The sequence below is a fragment of the Hesperophylax consimilis genome, chromosome 6 (assembly GCF_061612785.1).
Source record: "Hesperophylax consimilis isolate HC1 chromosome 6, BYU_Hcon_1.0, whole genome shotgun sequence".
In the NCBI taxonomy this organism is placed as follows: Eukaryota; Metazoa; Arthropoda; class Insecta; order Trichoptera; family Limnephilidae; genus Hesperophylax; species Hesperophylax consimilis.
Window position 1 is genome coordinate 21,239,707 of NC_142841.1, and position 26,723 is coordinate 21,266,429.

The window sequence follows — 26,723 nt, forward strand, 5'->3', positions numbered from 1 at the left end:
TCGAGATGTTTAATATACCTTGTGCCTTTCTACCCATGTGTTGTTATTGTGTGTTAACCTCTTCCAACCTCCTAACCGATGGACGAGCTGATGATTAAAGAAACTGCCTACCCCTGATAGTACACGAGTCTTACCTGCCTACCTTTTTTCTGAGCTTAGCCAATTAACTACCCGGTTCGATTCCGGGTATCCATATGTTAGCACTGGCGCAAAAACGTGGGTTTTCTTTGGTTAATTAATCGTCCATTGGGAGGTCAAATTGGAAATAATCTTGTACTCCTTCACTCTGTTTTCATGCCTTGTTTTGTATTAACCTTTGAATAACAATGTTTTTCTTCCAATAAATCTTAGCTGTTCTACAAACCATCGCGTCAAATTAAAAACAACTGTGTCACATTAAAACAATTCGGTGTTAAATTACAAGTTTTACGAATCATCACTCGACAAAATTTTAAGTACCGGTATTCTATCACAAAGTGCGCAATCAACGTTTACTTCTTTTCGGACATCTCAAACATCACATAGTGATCCAAAACCACAATGGTTTACTTTCCAAGTGCAACTATTAGAGAGAATGAGCTACATAATCTACAATTCAACAGTTTCAAATCTTGTACATGATACAAAATAAATTTCTTGTTCGTGGAACCATCAGTCAGCTAGTTCTGCAAAATACACAACCAAGAAAAATTAAAGCCCTTCCGCCATTTGATAATTCCGCTTTATATGTAATAAAGGTGGGTAGAGTATCCTTTTTGAAAGAAAAGTCTTGAAAGCCAACTCACCCTTTACATATAATTGAGATTCGCGTTGACGTGAATTCCCCACCTGTCACTATTCGCTAATTGGAGCAGCTTTGACGGGATGTAAGGAACTAGCGTGTAAATAACCAAACACTGGTTCTGCTTAAATTCAGACAATTGGTCACGAATCACAAACAACCCTCCAATAATTGTTGAAAAAAACAAACAATATTCTCTCGAAATCTGTACTTTGAATTTTTGTTTTTTTCGGAAGAAATTTTTTTTTCAAAAATTTTTTCTTCGAAACCAAGGACTTTGAAATTTTTTCGGAAATTTTTTTCAAAACGCACAATCCCAGGAACTTTTTCACTAAAATCCCAGGGTAATCCCTGGTCATTTTTTTTTTCCATAATTGAAACTTTGAAATTTTTTTCGGAAATTTTTCAAAAACGCACATCTCAGGGACTTTTCCATCAAAAACACAAGGAAACCGCTGGCCATTTTTTTTCCATAATTGAAACTTTGAAATTTTTTTCGGAAATTTTTCAAAAACGCACATCTCAGGGACTTTTCCACTAAAATTGCAAGGAAACCCCTGGTCATTTTTTTCACAAACCAAGGACTTTGAAATTTTTTTTTCGGAAATTTTTCAAAAACGCACATCTCAGGGACTTTTCCATTAAAAACACAAGGAAACCGCTGGCCATTTTTTTTTTTCCATACTGGGACTTTGAAAAATTTCACAAAATTCTTCACCTACCATCACAAGCAAACCCCTGGTATTTTTTTTTGAAAAACAACCAGCCACACACTCAGACAATTCTTTTTCTTCTCACAAAGTCTAAATCAACTTCCACAAAATGAATCTTTAAAACAACGCCTTAGGCATAATAGCCAACATCTGCTCTCAAAGTACACAAAGTTTAGAAAAGGAATTAAAAGACAGGAATATTTCCCCTTTCAACAAAAACAAAAACGTCCTGATTAAGTACGCAGCATATTTCAACAGGAAATACATAAAAGGGCTGCAATTTCAACCCGGCAGTATAACAATCTCTGCAAACAAATACAATTTACGCAGGAAACATGTTACCTTTAAGGAAAACGACACAGTTTGGAGACGCAACAACACACTCTCACAAGGTGCTTTGTACTTCTCTGCAAAACTGGCTCCTCGCTTTGTTAAAGCAAAAGTGCTGAGAAAAATCTCAGATGTAGTATATACCCTATCAGACGCCTCTGGTAAACACATCGGTAACTACCACGTGAAAGATATTGTCAAACAAGGAAGTGTGGACACAATGGACACCACCTTCACTAGGTCACTACACTCATAACTAACAAACTTTTGGCTCTACCTTTGTCCCACGAGATTTGGCCCTCGTGCAGACAAAAAGCATGTCTTATCGCGTAAGTTTCTTATAAAAACCCGCATTTCGACCTCTGCAAGGTAACCTTCTCATTTTTCCTAAAAACACAGAAGTGTCAATATTCCATTGTCTAATCCATAGACTGTTACATGTACCATTGAATGATATAGATTACAATAATGAATTGAATGTTATCAAAGCTATTGCGGTGAATAATGGTTACGATAGCGGAATAATAGATAATTTAATAAAAAAGAAAAACAAAAAACTGACTATAACTTCAATTACATATGGCCTTACACCAGAAAATGAAATTGAAACAAAACAATGGTGTAAAATACCATACCTTGGGAAAGTATCAAATAAAGTTTCGAAATTGATAGACAGTGACAAGAAGTGTAAGACAGCTTTTTGTAGCGTGAATTCTTTGGGTAAGATATTAATAAACAATAAGGATAAGAGAGATAAATTGGAGAACTCTGGAATTTACCAAGTGAATTGCTCGAATTGCCCTGCATGTTACGTGGGACAGACAGGAAGAGCAGTATCGACCCGTATAAAGGAGCATTTCGCATGTTGGGTAAATCGAAAGGGAGATTTATCGAACGTAGCCTTGCATTTGCTAGAGAACCAACATACTTTTGACAAGGATAGAGATGTCAAGGTTCTTCACGTTTGTGAAAAGGGACAGAAATTAGACAAATTAGAATTACTAGAAATTAATCGCCTAACGAAGAAAATTGATCGTAAATATGTCATGAATAAACAGTTGGAACATGGTGCTCAGTCACCATTAATATATCCATTGTAATTAATTTTAATAATGTTACCTTAGACTCTGAGGTAAAAATTTTATTCTAAGTAATTTGCGATGTATGTATTGATGATTATTGAACATTTTGTTATTCATGACTTATTTACCTTAAATAACAGTTATGTAATTTAATTATGTAATCTTCTGATCCTTTGTTACAAACGTTAAGAGTTTTGACATCTCTATCTTGATAGAAATAATTTTCGTTTTCTGGTAGATGCAAAATTATGTTCAATAGATCATAATCCCCCCCCAACTTTATGATTTGCTAAACTAAGGAGGTGTTCTTTTGTACGGTTTGATTCTTCTCTTCCGGATTGTCCTGCGTGGTATGCAGGAAAATTCATTATTTTATTTACTAAATTATCGATTATTCTGCTATAGTGACCATTGTTATATTATTATTTCTTATTTATGACATATTAACCTTAAAGAACCATTGTAATTTAATAACCCAATAATATGTACCTACCTTGACATTGTGTACCTAATTTTGTATAAATTCTGTAACAAAAAAATTTCAATTGCCAGCCTGAAGATGTCCATAATAGGATGAAACCGGTAGTGGTAAAATAAAAAAGTGGAAATAAGTTAAAAAATGTTTTATTTTCTATTTTAATAATATATAATTCCACCAAGTATAACAGTATAATAAATAAAGTCATAAAAGTAATATATATATATATATATATATATATATATATTTATCCCCTCTCGTACTATGTTGATCTCGCGCGACGGTACGCCAGGTATTTGTTGATCCGTTTGCATTTGTTGATCCACCCCGGATATGTTGATCCATTACCCAAGCTGGCATACATATGTAAATCCCTACAGATCAACTTGTGTCATCGAGATTTAGCTGTAAGCCACGCCCATTTTTCGGTCGCATATACATTTTACACGATTTATTTTGTTGATCTATATATTTCTGACAAACTTGACGGCTTGCATGCGTTGTAACTTAACCGCCAATTTTGCGCGCGTTGTCGTACTTTTTAGATCCTGTTAGTACATCCATATTCTATGAAAATGACTTTATACTTACAGAGGATAGACTGCCTCACGAGTATTTATATTGAAATGGAACTTTCGCAAACGTCAAATCCATGCTAAAAAAATCTTTTGAACTTGATTAAACAACAATTGTAAATTTAATACATCATTTACTACGTTTCGTGACTTAGCAGGGGTGCTCGGGTTCATAGGGTGAGGTTTTTCTGGGTCATTTTATAAGAGAAATTTTGAACTTTGATTGAATAAAATTTTATTTTAATGTATCTTTTACCATCTCTCCCGACGTAAGTTTCTTGTAATGATTAAGTTGAAACAAAGCGTAATATCCATAATATGTGCCTATTAAAATTGCGGCGATTAGATTGGTGAGAATTAAATTTTACAAATTTTAAATTATGATTGCTAAAAAATCTATTCTAATTTGTTTATTACTAAACATGGCTAAAGTCATTTCAAGCTACGATTCCAACCAACGATGTTTTAGTATATGTTCGTCAATCAACAGGAGCCATAATGTCTGTACATCAGAGCCCTCGAGAACTATTACAATTATGTGTACCGCCGCCCCGGGAACCATTTATTAGATAACCAACACCCCTACCATAGGTCACCGTCAACGTTTAGCGAGATTGTTGTTTATTTCTTATATTTTTTACAACATATCCACTTAGGAGGCCCTGAGGAAAATCGTAACCCTAAGGGCCTATGTCATCTTTGTGAATGCTGTGTTGGGGGAATTTTGAAGGAAAGGAAGGAGAGTGGGTTCTGGGAAGTAAATAGGTATGATGGATGGGTAGTAATCTGGGGTTCAGTGTGATTGAGTGATATACATAAGAATCCAACTCTCCTACTGCGTTGCAAGGCGATGCGTTGAAAGAGGACTAATCGATCCGGCCCACCACGCAGTTATTAGGCAGGCGCATCCGCCGCCAAGCCCCTCACATACCTCACCCCATAAACTCGGGCACACCTGATAAGTCACCAAACATATCCAACAACTTGGGGAGACCTATGGCAGAAGTGTAGGTTATCCAATAAATGGTTCCCGGGGCGGCGGTGCACATACCCTCCTCCCAAATTGTAATAAACGTCTACTTTCAAATGTAAAACATAATTTAAAACGTTCCTAAATGACGGCCTCCGTTATCGAGGGGTAAGGCTATCGACTAGCAATCCGAAGGTCGCGGGCTCAAATAAATTTTACTAAAATTAATTTGTACTATTTTACAATTAGTGTTTGGCAACCAGATCTGAAGAGCCAAGTACTCTCCCAACTTCCTCATCTCCTTCGAGGTTCACAATATCTTCAGTCTCACAACAACCCCAATTGAGGATGCCATAGTCTCACTGGCTCCAGACGGGAGCAGTTGGGACTCTGGTGTGGTATTCAAAACTACAAATCTACAGCTAATTTCGAGAAGTTGAATAAAGTGTTTTTAGCACGGCAAAATGGCAAAATTTCAATATTATTGTAACAATAGCAATATTATTATTGTAGACTAATTTTAGACATTAATACATCAATGAATAACATTCATTTTACATGACCACCCAATGAGAAGCTGATTTTTTTCACAGTTTGTCTAGAACCGAACACGTGCATGTAATACTAATACCAGCTAGAGGAGAGCGTAAAACACTTCAATATTTTTTTATTTAAATATTGATAATTCTTCGATGCTTCATAATAATGTTTCATAAAAAAATACAAATCAAATCACACCACATCCAGACAAAGAAGCCGATATGTTTTTATACACAAAAAAGGTTTATTTGGATATTCTCTGTATTAAAACTAATTTCGTTAAAAAATAATACTTTATTGTGAATTTGATCAGACCTAAACTTCGTTGTCAAGATAATGCAGCTGCGTGGCGTCCGGCCGAGATATATCCCTGCCGGCGTTCTTTTGTTAAAACAACACCCTGATTAGAATACATTTAATTGTTTTGTCTTTGATTTTATAAATATTTTTAATAAATTAAAAACGGCTATGGAATTCCACGTTTTGCCACCGCGTTTCCGGATACTATTGATTACTTAACACGGCTAAATATTTCAAAACGACTTATTAACGATTCCAGAATGTACTTTATTTATTACTGTTTTAAAAATGTATCTGTTTCTTTAGACAATTTTTTTTTATAAACTGCCTATAAACTACGTTTTATTACTTATCCACTGGAGCGATCTCTGTCATATTTTAGACCGGTCGGTGGCCGAGTTGACATCGCGTTTGGGTCCCACCCAGGCGCGGCGTAGTGTGTTCAATTCCTGGGCTGGCTAAGTCCTCCATCACAACACAAGCAACATTTTCAGCTGACTGTGGTGGTAGTAGGAGATTTTCAAATATTGCCAGGTTATTTGAAACCCGGGAATGTATGTCTTTCTTTTAAAAAAGTAGTTTATATTGTTTCAGTTTTAATGTTTTCGGGGGATAATTATACCAGTACAACTCAATTACTGTCAAACTTGTTGTGAAATCAGATATGAGCGCATCAGCAGAATGCTGCCTGCTCATTACATAATATTAATAATAATAATTGACCTCGTACTACAAATAAAATTATAATAACCCAAGTTTTTTTTAAGTTTCTGTGAGTACAGCTCCCAAGTCTTGCTCAAGTGCATGTCCGTCCGTAACACTTGGTCAATGTACTTATTTGTTCGTTGTCCTCTTTCCTTATGTGAAGTTTATATTTTGATTTTAATTAATATATTTACACGTTGTTTGGGGTAAAGTTTTATCTCATTCATAAAAAAAACTTTTTCTTCTTCTGTTTTTATCGAGATTAAAGCAAACTATGATATTAACATATATTTGTTTTTCTTTTTTTATTACATCAAGTAGTTACGGTTCGTGATTAAACAGATTTTCTTGAGGATATATAGTGTATTACGTTAAAAATAATTGAAATTTTGAAGAGTAAGTTTAAACTAATCCTAACTAAATTAAACTAATACTAACCCCGGGGTCGGGGTCATTGCAGCATTTCACTCAATTGGTTTATGAGAATATAGCTTAATTTATATGAGATTGAAAAAAAATCATATACGAATTTGGTGGGCAGTTAAATTGTCTGACGTTGATTATAAGTATTTTTTTCGTAAACTTTATATGCAAGACGTAGAAAATGTTAAAGTCAAATTGGTTCAATTGGCTTTGGTCTCCTCTACCGATGAAGCAAGTGATTTCATTGTATTTCATTAATATTCATTGGGCCTCTGTGAAAAATTCTTCACATAAAATATAATCGAAAAAATTGATTAAATATAATTGCATTTGTAACCACCTTGTGGTGTTTTTTTAGTATATTTCACTGAAAGATTGCCGACTTCCGGTCATATTGTTTAAATAATATTAAATGTGAGATATTTCTTTTAAATAAGAAGATTTAATTTTATTTAGAGAACTTTAAAATATAACGATTTCCGGTAAGATGTGACAATAATTTAAACAGAATATGATATTTAAAAAATAATGTTTATTCGATTTGAATGATTTATGCCAATCATTGGGACTTTCTTTTCAAGAGTTATGTGATTATAAAGTTTACGATTTTTTTTAAATCCTAATAAAAAGTGATAATCGATAAAAATTGTGTGAATTCATTGGTTATAACTTATAATATAGATCATTTTGTATGTCTCCATATTCAAATTCGGAGGTATGACTTTTTTATGTGACACATCTCACTAGAGCGCCCCTGTCTTTACACGTTAAATACAGAGAAACTATGTCGCCACCCAGTTGGGCAGCGTTATGGGGCGGGTTAAGGTAGGGTCTGTAGGAATGAATTTATTAATGCGGGTCTTAAAGAGGCCCGGATTATATGGAGGAGGAAAAACAGATGCCGATAGCTCGTTCCACATGCGAGCCGACTTACGATAAAACGAGTTGGAGAAACGACCCGTTCATATATAAACAGGCTCTAATAAAATACCCCTAGAATAGACACAGCATACGCACATTTCGTCATACATGATTTTACCGCACATATGCCTCAGGGATCTCATTTCTACAGTATTCAGTCTACTTTCAGCCTTCTTCTGCCAGTTTCATGCTCACTTCCACATATTAGGGTAGGTACCAGCACTCCATTGTGGACTTGCCGGATCGAAAGAGACTGGTTGAGGGATACCTTTTGGCCATAAAAATCTAAAATGGCGGCAAAAGGAATAATGTTATATGGTATATTTTGAACTTCTTACCACCTCTCCTGATTACGCTTCGTGACTTAGTAGGGGTGGCCGGGTTCTTGATTATAATGGGTAATTATTTAAAATGGGTAATCAATGGATGATTGAACGCGGTTGGAGATAGCAAAAAACTGTCCAAAGAAGCTAGCAGTCCACAATGGAGTGCTGGTACCTACCCAAATATATGGAAGTGAGGCATGGAACTGGCAGAAGAAGGCTGAAAGTACACTGAATACTGTAGAAATGAGATCCCTGAGGCATATGTGCGGTAAAATCATGTATGACGAAATCTATTCTACAGGTATTTTATTAGAGCCTGTTAAAAAGAGCTAGCAGCATTGATCCCCGGTGCACGTGCGTGATACTCGACGGTCACGAGCGGAACGCACGTTCACAATAAAGTTGATGTTGTCTTTATGAGAATGGGTCGTTTTTCCAACTCATTTTTGCGTAAGTCCGCTCGTGTGTGTGTTTTTTCCTCCATATAATACCGTGCACCTGCTTGATACTTGGCGGACACGAGCGGAACACAGGTTCACAGAAAAGTTGATGTTATCTATACATGAACGGTTCGTTTCTCCGACTCGTTTTACCTTAAGTCGGCTCGCATGTGGAACGAGCTATCAGCATCTGTTTTTACTCCTCCATATAATTCGCGCCTCTTTCAGATCCGCATTAATAAATTCATCCCTACAGCCCCTACCTTAACCCGCCTTATAACGGACACAGATCAACTTTGTCTAATAACTTCTTACCTGGATCAACATACTACGGGAATAGATCAATATATATGAGATCAACATAAGTATGCCAATTTGGGTAGATCAACATAAATTATGCATCCGATTTCCATACAAATTTTGAAAATTTTATTAACAGTATATCAAATGGTTTTTCTGGCAAACTGGCAACATTGATAATTATTGTACCACTGTTGTCAATTCATTCAGATGTATTCCATAATAGCCAAGTTATATGGTGTTAAAGGTGGATCAACTTAGTCTAACAACTTCTTACTGGATCAACATAATACGGGAAGAGGACAATATATATATATATATATATATATATATATATAAATATATATATATAGTATACTTCAGCTTCAAACACAGTATTTTTATGTGTTTGAAGCTGAAAGAATTAATTTGGATGCCATTTTGTTGGCGGTCAACAAACTAATATTCCTCTTTAGAGTTTCAGAACGAACGGTAGGTACTTACCACAAAAACCAATTCTACTGGCAGAAACTTAGAACCAAAGTGATTGCTATTTGGGTTGGAGCTTCCTCGTAAGACGCTAAGTTTCACTTAGCCAGTTGCTGTCAAGAGAATCGATTTAAAATCGAGCATTAGTTTAAAAAGGGAACTGTCCAAGTCTTTCTTACAGTCCAGTGGGTATAATCAGACTCCGAACATCAGGTACTTGGCTTAGCTTACTTTGAATTTGGTAATGAGCCACGTGAGACCTCTTTTCTAAGACTCATTTCTTCAATGGTCCGAAAGATTTACTCAGATCGATTTACCTGTCTGCTTGATTACCTATTTTAACATTTTAAAAGTTTCTAAAGTTTTAACACTTTATGTCTAAACACTGACAGCTCGGCAGTAATAGTATTTGTAAATATAAATTAGAATGTTAGTTGTACGTCTCTAGCTTTTAGCCATACTTTAAGCATAGGCTTTTAAGAGTTTTTATAACACAAAGAACAACCACATGAGCACAACATCACAGAAACAAAAATACAGTGTGTGGCAAGCCCACGCACGACGGAAGTGAAACTTTTAGTATTCTTCTCTCTCTCTTTTCATTTCATTCTCTCCTTTTTTCTGTCTATTGACATATTTATAAGTAAAAAAACAAATTTTTGATAAAAAAAATTAAAAGTTATAAAAATATGGGATTCGAACCCGTGTCCTGCATAACGAGTGTCGAATGCTCTGCCTCTAGACTGCGGTTATTACGTATTCGACCAAAATATCATATAGTCAAAATATCTAAAAGTCGCAGCACGAGAGCATTTTATCACTTTAAAAAAAATTATTATTAAATAAATCACAAAAAGAAAAAGAAAATTAGTTAAAGCGGCGATCGAACCTCGGTTCTTTACGACGACAATCGAGAGTTTTGCCTCTAGACCGCGAAGCTGAGTTTGGAGAGCGATTGAAAGTAGGTATATAATATTGGCTAGGCTCCTATAGCGAAATGATCACGGTTTTTGATGACGGTCATGAGTTGGTTTTACTCCGGTCTTCGAAATTGCATAACGCGCGTAAAGAAGTTTCACTTCAAAATATTCCTGAATGAAGATGAAACAATACAAGATTAGGAATAGTATAGTAAATAAATTAAATTAGTCGAAGCGGAGCCAGGCAGTTTAATTAGATTTTTTGTTCTGCTGGCCCATGTAAATTCTACTAAGAACTGTATTTATTTACTGATTGATGCGTTAAATATGTCAACACCGTCCTTATAAGCACTACTCAAATTCTGTATATGGCAAACTCGACTTTAAAATTGAGATTCCCCGTTGGAGTTGTTGCAATAATACGGTATGACTCGATGTTGGTTTGCGAGAAATATAGAAAGAAATCAAATGTAATAGTTCAGGGCCGTCGATTATTGAATTTTAGATTTTAATAGCTTTATTGGGTATTATAATCATAATCTCGGTCATAAATATGTACAATTTAAATCACTAGTAATAAGTCTTAGTTGTAAGTCACTAGTTATTAATCTTGGTTGGTTGGCTACTAGTAATACAAATTTGACTGTGTTAAGCTATTAGTTATAAGTCTGAGGGATAGAGAATGCGTTATATTGATAAATTTGTAAAAAGTTGTAAAACGCCCTTGCGCTGAAAAATTATTAATATTACTATTAATGAAAGTCCAACAAAAATTCACTGTAGTTATTTAGATAGAACTGTTAAATTACTCTACGTTTATCTTACAGTTAAATTTAAAATTACACCAGAGTGTGGCGTCTAAAATGTATCTCTTTTAATTATATCCTTTAAAAATGTCCATAACATTCTGAACAACGTCATATTATGTAATATAGTTGAAGCCTTTTGTTTTCTTTCGAAAATACTTTTGAATTTATTTTTCCCTGTAACTATAAAAGCACGGCAAAAAAACACGTTCGTAATCATCTGTTTCGTGTAAATCCATATGAATTCAAAGTAAGCATTTGATTGATGTATGAAAACATACTTTAATGAATTTACTTCCCTTCTTTTGGAAAATTTTCCCTAAACTTCCCATGTCTTCCCTAAAAACTTGGCAAGCTGTTTCACATCATTCAATGTGATCGATAATCGGAATGATATTATTATGGTTGACAGCCTCCAATGTCGTGGGAAACAAATAAATTGTATTTAATTGAATTGTGTTACTGCACATAAAATCGTTTTTAGTGTACTTAGAACATGTTGCAGAGTGATAGATAGTTTCAGCAGGTAACACAAATAATCACAAGTAATCACAAATCCAACAGACCACAAATCAAATAGCGAAAAATGCAAACATAGGATGAAAATGCTTGCCTTCGCTCAAGAAAAAAATGATAACAATTAAAAATGGCCGATTTTGTAGTAAAACAAATTGACGAAAATATTACGGAAGTTAATAAGTGGTGCATTACAAACAGTAGCCCCTTTTTAATATTACATATGAACATTGGAAGCATCGCAAAAAACCTTGATGAATTTGTGATAAATATTAACGATCTACATTCATCACCCACCTACATAGTATTAACGGAACGCACTGTAATAACGATCAATACATTAATGCGCTACCCAACTACAAAGTCATCGCAACAACAAGACCGATTAATAAAAATAGTGGTTTAATTATATTTGTTCATGATGAGTGTGAAATTACTGACATTGAAGAAATTTATATACAATATGTAAACTGTCTAAAAATAGATATAAAATTAAAAAATAAATTACACAGAATTTTAACAGTGTACAGAACACACAAATCAAACATAACTTACTTTATAAACGAACTATGTGAATATCTTAGCAAATTACCGAGAATAATTACTTTTGTGTGTGATGATTTCAATATTAATATCTCTTCAAACCATAACTCAATAGAAAAAAAAAATTCATTAACATGATGACGCACTTCAATTTTTAATCTTATATAAATAGTAACACTCCAGAAATTAAAAACCAAACGCCATCATGCATAGATCATATCTGGTGTAATATACCTTTAAATGAAATAAAAAATATTAAATCTACCGTGTGGAAAACCAATATAACTGATCACTACGCGTTTCTTATATTACATGATACAAATAGAAAACTAAACACAAAACCCAAATTAAATCTTCCATATTCCCAAGTAGACTACAAATTATAAAAAAAATCGTTAAAAACTGAAAAATGGGAAAAAATTTAAAAAAATAAATTCGCCAACCAAAGTGCCTTACTGTTTGAAAACACTTAAAATAAACACGTTTTAGAAGCAACAAAAACAAGACAGGTCGTCCCCAACTCAAAAACAAAGAAAACTAAACGTTGGATTACTCTAGGAATAATAAAAGCCATTAGGAAAAAAAAACTTTATAAAATAACACAAAAGCCACCAGTTAAGAGTAAAATTGTATTATACTATAAAAATATATTAACTACACTAATTAGGAATACGAAAAATGACTATTACTCAAAAATTATAACAGAAGCTAAGGACAATAATAAAAAATATGGTCAGCAATAAATGAAATAATAAATAAAAAAAATATAAGCACATATCAGAAATTTCAGATGGGGAAATAATATATAACGTACAAAATGAGACAAAAAAATGTTTTAATATTTTAAATAACTATTTTAATAACGTAGGAAAAACCTAGCAAAATCCATAAATAAGACTAATATACCTAATCCACAACAAATAACACAATGTAAAATTAATAAATTTCACCCAATCACAGAAATCGATATTGACAGAACTATTTCGGAACTAAAAGGAGATTCTGCCCCCGGCTTTGATAACATAGATACTAAAACAATAAAATCGATGAAAGAATACTCAATTCTCCCCATAACACATATAATAAACCTAAGTCTAGCAAATGGCAAATTTCCCAATAACTATAAAAGAGCAATTATAACCCCTATTTATAAAACAGACTGCCGTAAAGATCCACAAAATTATCGCCCGATTTCACATCTATCGAATAAATCAAAAATATATGAAAAAATTGTAAAAAAACAAATTTGGACATTCTTAGAAGAAAATAAAATAATGAATTACAACCAATTCGGATTAAAAAAAATACAAGTACTCACGAAGCGATAGCAAAAATAACCAACTATTTATATACGGCCCTAGATTCCGATAAAAAATGTCTTGGCATATTTATAGACCTTAAAGCTTTCGACAGCATATCACATAAAAAAAAAAAATAAGTAAATTAAAATCAGTAGGGATTAGTGGAAAAGTCTTAGCATGGATAACTAGTTATTTAAATAAAAGACCTCAGCAAGTAAAATTACTCAATCAAGTCAGTGATTCAAAATAAAGCGACTTTTCAATACCTCAAGGCACGGTTTTGGGACCATTGTTATTTATTATATATGTCAATGATATATTCAATATTTCCAAATATGGAGACATTGTCTCTAACGCTGGCGATACAGTCCTACTACTAAAAGCAAACACCTGGTCTGAATTAAATAACATGGCAAATACAGATATCAATGAACTAAAATTATGGTTTGATGAAAACCTGTTGACTTTAAATTCTAAAAAAACTTATTATTTACCATTTTTCATTAAAAAACAAGAAACACCTAAAGAAATAAATATAATTATCCACTCTGTGAAAAACACAGAAAACCACAAATGCAATATGTTATGTACAAACATAGAAAGCAAGACCGATATTAAGTACCTAGGTACTATGCCTAGGTATTATGCCTAGGCATAACAATAGACCAGCGCTTAAAATGGTCCCCACATATAAATATTCTGAACGACAGAATAAGGAAACTAACATATATATTTAGATGTTTAAGAGATATTTTAAACGAAACATTACTTAGAACCACATACTTCGCTTTCTGTCAATCAATTATACAATACGGCATTATAGGCTGAGGCGGTACATATAAAAATCAAACACAAACAATTTACATATCACAATAACTAATCATAAAAACCATATTAAAAAAACCCTAGACAAATTCGTCCGAACTTTTATTCAAACAATTTAAGGTCAGAAAATTAAGTGCATTATGCTTCTAGCATGCAACATTACAAATTTATAAAAACAATATTCAAACTAAAATTGCACCCTTTAAAAATAACAGAAATCTTAGACAAACGTCAATACTTCCTACTCCTTAATGTAAAAAAACAAAAGGACATTTCAACCATGAAAATTTTGGAGTTAAATTTTTTAACTCATTACCAGAAAAAATTAGAAACATGAATGCAAATATAAACGAATTCAAAAGCAACCTTAAAAAGTATTCCGAACAGTTGAACTGAATCATATCAAATTTAAACCAATATAACAACACCCCCCATACACACAAGCCCTGCTTATTTATGGGGGTACATCAAATACTTATATTATATTATATTTTGTAATTAATAACTGTATTATATTGTGTAACGTAATTCGTGTATCTTTTTTTACTAATAAAAAAAAAAAAAAAAAAAAAAAAAAACTTATGAAAGGCCAACATTCAGAATAGAAACGTTGCTTGAAATGGATTGAGCCGTGTTTGGTGTCCAAATCTGAATAGCCAAGTACTTCCCCACTTTCATCTTTCTCATCTCCTTCCACTCCCTGGGGGTAATCATATAAGTCTCACTGGCTCCGGCAAGCAGGGAGCAGTTAAAACTCTTGTGCGGCTATGCAAACAAACAAAAAAATAAAGAAAACAAAAAAAAAAGAAAGGAGAAGTTAGGAGAAAGGAGAGGAGAACAACCGGGTTAGTTTTACTAGGTACGTATTTGCTATATTAGTATATAATTTTACAAACCGTTATGAAATATTTTTTAATATAGAGGTTATAAATAAACAATAAACAATAATTAATAATTACATATCGCAAGTAAACACTAGCATAAGAAAAAATCAAAAATATATTTCTAAATAACACTTACATGGGGCATTTTACGTCATTATTATTATTATTCCAAGTTCATGTAATATTCATTTTTGTTTCTGAAAAAATAAGAAAATACACATATTTATGAAATAAGATGAAAAGAATTTGGCATACTCAGACTATAAAAATACCATTTGTTATTTCGGCTACTGGCATTATACCTAGCTCTCTCATTAAAAAATTGGGCGTATGAGATCTATCATAAAATTTATATATAAAAATGCAAAAATCAGTCATTTTAAATAAATGTAGGATTACGAAAGATTTTTAAAATATTTATATTGAGGGATCAGTAGGATTTATAGGCCCAATTAGAAGTTTTACCGAGCCGAACCCTCTGATATGAAAATATCTGGAGTCGGTGAATTATTTTCTCATTTGATCTCTTGTGAGTTGACGTGTTGTTCTTGTATTGTTTTGTATTTAGTTTGCTTATATAATGCACTTGCATAATGTGGATTGACTAGATGATCATTTGTAGAAAAGTTTACGGAAGGGTTTAGTTTTTCCTGTGGAGATGATTTATCCCGAACATAATAGCGGAAAAAATAAATAATACGTATTAATATGTAATTATTTCTAATGATAATATAAATTAATGTTTTATTTCTTTTTTAGTTACAAATAAATGACATCCTCACTGGGATCTCCCGTGCTGACGATTTTATGAACGTATTATTAAGTCCTAGTTAGAACTATATGTTTTAGTGTTTTTTCTGAAATAATTTTAAATATATAGTACATGGTGTTTTAAGCCCTTTATTTTCTATTTCTTATCTCCTTATGTTTTGAATCCAGATTTTTATACGGGATTATTTTTTATAATTTGTTCTGATTTTTGAATAAGAGTCGAATTTTGTAATTGAGTTTTGTAACATAGTACAAGAAGCTTTTTTACCCAAATATTGTATGTTGTAGTTGCTTGTTGGATATGCTTTTTAACCCTGAGATTCAGTGTTTCTAATATACGTGTTAGTTGTTATTTCTTGTGTTTTGTATTATTGAATAGAAATAAATTATTATTGAATATTTTAGATAATTGGGTCATAGATTGTTTTTGATATGTCAGAAAGCATAAGATAGTACAATCACATCAAAAAGTATCAAATAAATGCAAGCTCTTGAAGTTATGAAAACTAACAGATTCAAGTACATTCAAAAATCAATATTGATTGAAAAGATATGATAGTATTACCATTCCTTCTTCATGTTAAAATATAATAACATAACATTACAAAATAATTCGTGAATGTATATTATTAAGTGTTGTAGTTGAGGTGGAGGCGTGACTTTCAAAAGTAAAACTTTTCTTAAGAGGGGGAATTTTTAATTAAAAGTGTTGTTTTCAAATCATTCATAAATATATCAGCATTTTCTATCTAACTAAAGTTTTGTCTAAATTTGTTAGAATATTGCGTAAAATAGCTAATAACATCATTATTATTCTACTTCTTGAGTCAGCAAGTCCTTCGAAGTGGGTTTTTTTCTTTCATTTCCAGACGATTTGCAAGCGAATTATGGAGAAAATAACAATAATGTTTCAAAGCTATAAACAATGTCAATTATCATGGCATCATGTAGATATAATAAATAATGAAGATAAATGTCAAAGGCAACAATTAAATTTTCTTAGATATTAAATACTCTTAGCTTTTATAATAACAATTAACGAATCGCTGTTTTTATTACTTATTGTTTAACGCAGTCAAAAGCACAAACACGTTTTATAGGGTGTTTCAGGACGTAATAGATAGACTGTACGGTAAAACAGATTTTCTGAAATCAGCATATTTGTAAAAAAAAATCTAGATTGTCATTTTGGTATCTGTGAGAGACCTCCTGTCTCTCACATTGATTTTAATATAGGGGTTCTGGTCAGTCCGTAGGTAACCGCTTTGTCTGATGTAAGGATCTGCTTTTCCGGTGGTGAGCTCCTATGGTCGGGGTATCCAGAGGCGGGAAGAGGCCGGAGTCCAGGGGGTAGCCAAGTCAAAGAGAAGTTCAAGGTCAAGATCCGGAGAGAAATAGTCAGGGCAAGCAGGACTAAAACAGCTGGTGGCAGTCCGAAACTGAGAGCGAGAGTGCCCCCTGACTTGTATATTATTTATTGACAGAGTTCCTAAACAATGACTTTACTGACAATTAAATGACAGTTAAATTGAAGATTTAGATTTTCTATTCAAACTTTACATGGAATGATTGTATAATGGTGGGGTGAAATGAAACTTAAAACTATACTGGGACTTGGAACATGATTTATTTATACTTAATTGCCTACTCCTTGCGGAGGATTACTTAAGGTCTTTTATGCTTGGTATTTTCATTCTCGCTTTATTAAGCGAGAGTGTTGATAGATGGACTTTTGGACCGGATTGAATGTTTGTGTCTTTATGGAGAGTGCTTACCCTGATCCACTTTGGCGCATAGAACGAATGACTTTGTTTTGCAAAGGTTGTAATTTGAATAATTGTGTGTTAGCTGCATGAATAGGTGCATCAGATGCAAAGTCAGACTTTATGGTCGACTTGACGATGAGTAATTTATTGTCTGCTGATAGTCGAATATTTCTATCTGGCATGGGGTAGAGTGCTGATATTGACTTATTTGATGATTTTACTTTATCATTGATGTGCTTAGCCCACGTTAATTTAGATTCTAATGTTACCGGGACTAATTTAAATTGTCTATTTTTTACAATAATTTTCGATTAGAGTGGCTTGATGAGATGTACGCGGCGTGTAGCAGTTGTCACGATATTGAACATGAAATAATATTTGTATCGTCTTCAAATTGAGAATTTTTACGTTGTTGTTCATTGGCAGGGGAATATCGCTAGAATATAGATTATACAGATCAGGAGGCAGTTGTATGCTTTGGGGGACACCGGCTTTTAGTGGAAGTATTGAGTATAGAACATCAACCAATACTACATGAAAATTACGCTCTGAAAGGTAGCTGAATAACATTTTAATAAGCGTTTTGGTAAAACCCATAAGATACATTTTATAAAGTTAACCGTAATGCCATACTCTGTCAAATGCTTTTCTTATGTCGAGCGAAAGTAAAAAAAATATGTTGAAACCTTCTGTTAGGTGCTTGACTACGCGGACAAGTTGATGAATGAAAGCCGTGTTGGAAATCTGGCAAGGCTTTATTTTCACGAGTAAATGATTCTAATTGAGTATTAATGATTTTCTCTAAAATTTTACCTAAACAAGGAAAGAGACTAATTGTTCTATGATTCTCCGTTAATTGTGGGTCTTTGTCAGGTTTAGGTATCAAAATTACATTTGCATTTCAATTTATTTATTTATTTTTCTTTATTCAGTGACGTGGTTATTACAATTATTAGGTATGTTTGGACCACCAAGATAGACCCATGACCGTGTTGTGAAATGCTATAAGAAAGCAACTAGGTCGTAGTGACGCACTGTAGATGGCTGTTAGGGCGCAGATGCCTTTATTACAGAAGCATTATCCTTCTTTATTTGAAATGCCGTCTGGACCGGCTGCTTTTTTATCTTGACAGTTTTTTTTTTCATCATGAGTTGATAATTTGATTGGGAATTCGTCAGATTCTGTATTTAAAATTGAAGTCACTTTTGAATCCACCATCAAAACGATGGATGGGTCATCATTGTCGGTCATTGAGGTAAAAATTGTGATTTGAGGTAGAAAAAGACTTCTGCTTGATCTGCAATAGAATGATGTATCGAACGCAATGCTACCCAAAGGCCACAAAGCAGCTTTTTGACCATAGAAAGATAAGAACGCTAGTATTTACATCATATCTCCTCCCCAACCGGCGAGTACTGAGCACAACGCGCGCTGCGGACACACGATTTACGTCGCATACCTTCTATTATGCCCAAGCGAAGCCAGGCCGAATACTGACCGGCGACCGTCAGCCAATTACCGCAAAGAATGAAATAGCTAGAAATGTTTCTCTGTTCATATATAATTGCGAAAATTAATGTTTAATTTGTGTGAATCTCGCTGCAGTAATACTAAATTAATATATACAGGGCATCTCTTACTTGGCGGGATAATTGATTATCATTCATTTTTACTATGAGGTTTGCAACTTTTTTGCCATTCTTTAGCAAAATATTTTTCTCCCTATTAAAAACTTTTATCTTTTTGGGGATACCGTTTCGACTTGTGACGTTGACAGTATCAACGGATGCCTCGTTCGCAGGATTTTATTGAGTCCATCAACTTAGAAGCGGCTGAGGCTGTTAAGACTGGGCTTTGTCGGGAATGAAAGTCGGCACTGTCGTAGTTGAATTTAATCACTCGATGAGTTTTGAACATTTACTTTTTTGATAATTTGGCTGAAGGGGACCAGTGGATTCGAGTCACTGCTAGTGTTAGAAGAATAGGATTTTAGCTGGATGCGGGATCATTCAGTAGTCTTAGGGAGTGTTCATGACATGTAACTTTTAGTATGACATTTTCGATTATAGTCGGCCTGCCATGTAGAGGATAAAGTGCGGGTAAATCTGGAGCGTCTATGACGATTGAATTTGATAGAGAGTATTTTGCCACCGGCTATAATAGTGGGACAATGGCAGTGTTACTTTAGTGGTGGTTCTGTTTTCAAAAAATACGATAATACTTTGGTATTCTTAGACTGCGTGATGGTTTTAGCCACGTTTCATTTATAAGATATGCGTTTAGATTATAATCGTGGAGAAATTCTATGATTTCTTCGCGGTCTAGTACTGTGCCATTGACGTTCCAGTACGCTGTTTGTAAATTTGATTTATCGACGCGTTGTCTAGCCATTGTGTTTCTTAATGTACGTCTGTATAGAACTTTGCTGTTTTTACGACATTTTGTATTACGAATTGGCGCTCAGTAGCTCGTTCAATGAATTTCACTGGCCTCGGGCTTAGAAAAGTGGGGAGGGGGAGGGGGCGAGAGGGTACGCTGGGATGCTTGGGGGCTCCCAGGTCTGCGTTCAAGCCAGAGTCGTTGGCTGAATGACGGGGTTTTGGGAGGCCGGTTTTCCTGATGGGAATTGTATTGCCCGCCGAAGGCTGGCGCTCTGTATTTATTGCAATGCTCTCCACTCCCGTGTTTGGTGAGGGCGGGGTCAATTCGCTGCCTTCTTTCGCGGGACGATGATGGTTAGCGGGTTGTCACGTCCGCTACAATTTACTTAGCGGAGATCACGACTCCTAGAACTGCTCTACTCTTCTTGTTCTTTCAGTCAACCTTAACTACTTATATCTAGCATTTTAAATAATTTAGTAAACAAACATGCAAAGTCCCCGGCCTGATACATTGAGGGGAATCTTATTTTTTTCCTTATCTCTAAACTTATATTATTTCTCATCGGCTAGGAGAGTACGTCCGTTTTATTTATGTGTTTTTTTTTTATTTCGTTATATCTACGACCGAACTCTTGCAAACTTAATCTAAACATTTCATTACCTAATCAAATCAACAAAATACGCCGTACAGTGCCGCTTTGGGGCGCGCTGATTGGTCCCGGGCGAGCCTTGCACGGGAAGCGGGGCGGGGGCGAGCGGGACTCGAGGTATCACAGCCGCACGTATATTTTAAAACCTCCCCCCCCCCGCTCGACGAACCGACCATTTCGTAATGAGAGCTACAGGGAGCAGTACATTATACACCATCCTGTACAGGTTAGGTGTATTTTTTTTTCCGTTGAACACACATTTCTTCCAATTGTCGATAATTACAAGAACATATTTCCAGTATGCTAGTACCACGTCATATAAACGCCTGGTTCCCACAGAATTGGAGCAATTTTTGGAAATTACGGTAATAATTTACCTATGACTACCGTTTTTAATACCCATTTAAAAGAAAACAATCATTTCATTCAACTTAATGACAATAAACAACAACTTTTTGCATTTACGATTATGAAAAATATTGATATTTAATATTATTTACGTAAATAATAATTTATGAGAAAATTTGCCATACATATTATCATTCATATTATCATAAAATTAAAATGTATGTAATAAATAATAATTCATATTTTCATAAAATTAAAATGTATTAAGGTTGTTTTACTATTTAACGATGATTATTGATCGGAGACCAACAAATTTCTTAAAAACTAGGAAATGTGATCTAGCACGGACGATCGACAAAACCCTATACGATATTGAGTAAATTCGTGATATATGGTCAGTTAGCAACATTCCCTAGCACGGTCGACGATTGATTCCAACAAATAAAGCCCGCAAAATATCCTTGGCTCTCGGCTATATTTGGGTGACTGTTGATGTGCGCAACATTTTTAATAACATTATTTTTTATGCAAAATTACTGGTTTATTAATGAACGGAGGCAGATTAACGAAACTTCTACGATTGAATTATGTCCTTTATATGATCAATTAAATTCGACAATCAACGAAATTCAGACACTGTTTTCTGGCCTAATTGACCAATTAACTCAGTTGTTAATTGATCAATTAATTAACCTCACTAAATTATTTATTTATTTATTCAAATGCCATATAATGGCTTTTACAATATAGTGATAAACAAATTACAAGCGTACAGTGGTTTACAGAATAATAATAGCAATAAATTAAAGAAAAATTATATGTAAACAAAAACAATAAGTAAGTAAGACAATGAATAATTCAAAAGAAATATATACCAGTGTTACAATAATTGAGCTACTTTATACTAGGTTTGTATAAGACCTGTCATTAGTCGAAGTATGAGGTAAGGTGAGTTGAGTTATTTTTACCCACAAAATTAATTGTACTTGGAATAGCTGAGTAGGCATCGCAACTAGGCATTAACAATTCAGGGCTGTCAGCGATTTAATGATACTTATAAACAATAAATAATAATTTTTATTAAAATAATACATATGTTAGTTGACACTATAAGATATCAAGGAGCCATGCAGAATAATATTATCATTCCTGACATTGATTATTGTGTTTGAGGTATGTTATTATAGCCTTCTTACAACTATATTCTGTGCAGTTGAACACATCTACTACTTCTGAGAAAAAATTGGCAACTGCATGCAATCTAGGTATAAGCGAGTTTCTATGTGACTCAGTCCTGATATTTATGTTGCAATTAAAAAGAGTTTTGGATCGACTAGTTTTTATTCGTATATGTAAGGTAATTAGACTTAATAAATCAGGGCTGTCTATAATACAATTAACAATTTTGTAAATAAAAATCAAGTCGGAAACAAGTCTTCTATCTGAGTGTTTAAATAAGGTTAGTTATTTCATCAAGTGATTGTAGTTTATTGTATCAATTGGTAGACCGAGTTTATAGTTAATTAATCTTACGAATTTATGATGATTTTTTTCAATAGATTCAGAGTGGATTTTAAAGTGAAGGGACCAGATAGAAGAATTATATTCGACTATTCGATTAATGCCAAAAAGTAAATACAGACTGTCAATGCATATTTAGGTTAGTATTTGAATTCTAAATTCCAATTTATTAATATTTTTACGTAAATATATGGCGTTTGATCGTTCGGAATGTCAAATTATTCTAGTGTTACCAGTATGTATCAATTACATTACGAGATCGGATCTATATGCGGAACTCCCGATGAATTAATAGCAATTTAGCTAACATGGTCGAACTATGAATACGCAATCCGATATCGTAATGAAAATCAATATACGAGGGCAATATTGGCTGCTGGGAAATGAATTAATATCAGACGGCTACGCAAAAGTAAAAAAATACTATTTAATTGAAAATGTCGAATTTAAACAATAAATTCAATATATATTGGCAGTAAACGTGTTCTTTTTGACACTAAAAAGGAAATTTATTAGTTATGACTAACAACTCTTGATCCTCAAAGTTGGAACGGAATCAATTGATTGCGTTTCGATCGTTGATGGACCGTGTATAAAATTTCTTTCAACTTATTATTTTGCATAACGAACGACATTATCCAAAAAGTCGTTCATATTGACTACTTATTTGAAACCTCGGAAGCCTCGCTAAAAGCAGCAGCTTCATACTATGACCGTGCTCGCAAACTTCGCTAACTGACCATAGATGACGGATTTCGTCAATATAGTATTGACATAGGGCTTTATGGATCGGTATAAAATCATTGGTAGTTACGCCTAACGATCCAACATTTTAAAGTTATTGATTTCACTTTGCTAGACCCCCTGGGGCAAATAGGCGATTTCGCAAGTCGGCCCCATATAGAATTCGCCCACTTTCCCCGACGACATGAAAATTGAGGTGTGTTATTTTTAATTTTAATATTTATCGGTTAAATGTGTTAAGTCTGTGTAGTCTGATTTAAAATCTATGTAGAATTTTCATTAAACTCGCTTTTAAATTCGTATTTTATGTAAAATTAATTTCCTTTTATTTACATAAGGTTATCTTTCACGAAATAAGTTTTTATTAAACTTAATTGGAATAGTGTATTAAAAATATTTTGTGATATAAAATCAATCAAATTTAAATTATTTGTGGTTATTTTATTAACAATGAAGCTTTCTACAACTTGCCCTATAGGCTTTGCCGACCATCACTGGGCAAGGGGTAAATAGGTGAATGCGAAATGATTTACAAAAAATACTAAAGAAAATAGAGAAATAGAAATAAAACAAGCTTTGTCCTCCATTTGAATTAAAACTTGTTTCTTGATAGACGATCTTTCAAACTGATACCAAACATTTCTTTCTATTTTATTATTTCGTTTAAAAGTACGCCTTTCAGCCCCGGTCTCCCCTACCTGCTCGAGGAAAGTTTGAAAAAAGAATCGTCATTGAAATATTACGTTTATATGGAAAAACTTTTAAAAAATACTCTACATATGTGGGTTATAATTAAGTAGGTAGGTACCTACTTACACGTTTTATTACTTTTGGGGAAATTTTGGTTTTAATTAATAAATCAAAAACCAAAATTTTATTTAATGAAATAAGATAAAATTAGAAACATACGTTTCTGAACGTGAGGTCTACTGATCATATAAATAGTAGTATATACATAATATGTAATAATTTCACCAAACTATAGAAGAATATCCGCATCACAGTAAATAAAAACCTTGAATAAATGAATGTAAGCATAGGTATGTATTTCACTGAAGATACTCTAAGGACGGGTTGTTTCGGAGAATTTTAACAATTCTTCAAATTTCAAAGTTAATTTTCAGGTTCTGTGAAAGATTTTTTCAAGTTCTGTTTTTATTTCAGTTCTGTCAAGCAACTACCCTATGCTTAAATATTAACTAAAACTTGAATAGGACTTTCACAGAACACGGAGATCAACGTTGAAATTTGATGAATTGTTCAAATTCTCCAAAACAACCCGTCCTAAGTATCGCCCTGGTGTAAAACCTCCATTCAGAATTGAAACGTTGCTTCAAATGGCTTTGCCGTATTTGGTGACCAGATCTGCATAGCCAGATAATCCCCACCTTCCTCTTCCACATTTACTTCCCCTCCTCACTACCTTCAGCCTCACAAACTACATCAAATTGTGGATGCTATAGTCTCACTGGCTCCAGAAGGTTGGGGGCAGTTGGGACTCTTGTGCGGCATTCACATACAAAAATATGAAACATTAACAAAATATTAACACCTCTTCATAAAACAACCTTACGGTACACACCTATTTGTTTTAATCACCAGGAAATCCCAGGAAGTACGTATCAAATCCAAATCAAGTTGAAAGAATACTAAAATCTTGATGATTAAAATATGCTCTCCGGTTCCAAGCAGGTCAATGAAAATGATTTTCTGATCGAGAAAGGATTTAAGAGATTATTTTTATGGTTTTATGCCGTGTTTCTTTAGCCAACGTTTCGGACAGCATAACACAGTCCACCATCGAGGAAAATGAAAGATAGAAATGATAAAGTACAATATAATACTTTTTTTCCTGAAAATCTCCAATCATATCTTGAAAGACTTTCTGTTTTTGAATATGTTTGGTCGATTTCACCCGAAGTTATATAAAATTTATCTCATATTGGTCACGCAGGTAGGCCCAAAACTCACCTCGATCGTAGTGATTAAGAATACCTTTAATATTTTGGCGGTTTGTGCAGTAAAACTTCAATTATTAGTTTGTGGAAACTTTCAGCGAATGCGGAGGTCAGGTCGATTTACACAGCGACTGTGGATGATTAGGGGGCAATTTTCAGAGTTGCGCTTCGCAGTATAATTATTGTTCGACACTCGGCCATTAAGGCCGTTACCAGACCTTAATGGCCCTCGTAGATTCACAAACGTTGATTGAAAGACTATTATGTCGAGGGTTACTTAATTAAAGAACTATCGGAGAAGTTCCAAGTGTTTTTGAAACGGGATCATTTGATATTTTTTCGATAAAGATTTTGATCTAAAAGATGGAGGCTTAAATTTTTGTATTTCTTTCTTAAACATGAATAGATATCGTATTATTTTTGACTAGTTTAAAACACATTTTGTTTTTTAAACTATTGATGTTATTTTTTTTTGTATTACACATATCGTTAAATTCTTTGTATATTCATTTTATTTCACCTTCTTTTATCTTCATAGAAAATTTACGCTTTAATATTATACTTCATACAAACTGTATAAATGTTTTAATCTATTATAATACCCACAAGCTTTGCTTTTGTGGGATTGTTTGCTACATACTACAAAGAACTTTTATTTGTATAGCTATTTCAATGCTATATCAAAAGTTTCAATATTTTTTTTAAATGTGAATATGGTATTAAGTGCGTCCTCAAAACACCTGCCGGTTAAAGTAACAACTTAAAAAGATATTAATCATAATGACCAAGAATTGTGAAATCATCGAAAAGAAGGAAACTGAATTATCCAGATTATACTTATTACGAGAAATGAAAAATACAAGCTTACCTACACAAATATCGTTTCAGGGAAAGATAGATAACAAAGGTAGGAAAGAAAAACGCCGCCCTACCTGGCTAGTACTCTATGTGACTATACGAATCAGTTGCGCAAAGTTGTTTCAGGTGGAAGCCTACGGTATTACAGTATATTATGTTATTACTTTTTTTCCTACAGCCCTGACGATTGCGAACCTAGGAAAAAAGAAGGCTTCAAGAAAAAGTTGTAGAAGAAACAATAATATCAAAAATAAAACTATCAATTGTCGCACAATTGACGCATACTTTTACTTTTTGCTGACGTTTTGATGAGTCGCTTTCATTGTCAGAACATCTATAAAACAAATCCCAAACTTCAGTTGGTTCAGACCCATTTTTCAAGTTTCGAACCTAAGGCACGAGTGTTATATCCATAATTTAAAAATATATTTTGCACTAATTTACTTTTTCGTATAAATATATGATTTAAGGATCTTATTGACGCTTATTTTTTATATGTTTGGTCCATTAAAGTCAATAAATTAAATGAATAAATTTTATTATGTACACCTTCTAACTAAATAATTTGACATAATGAG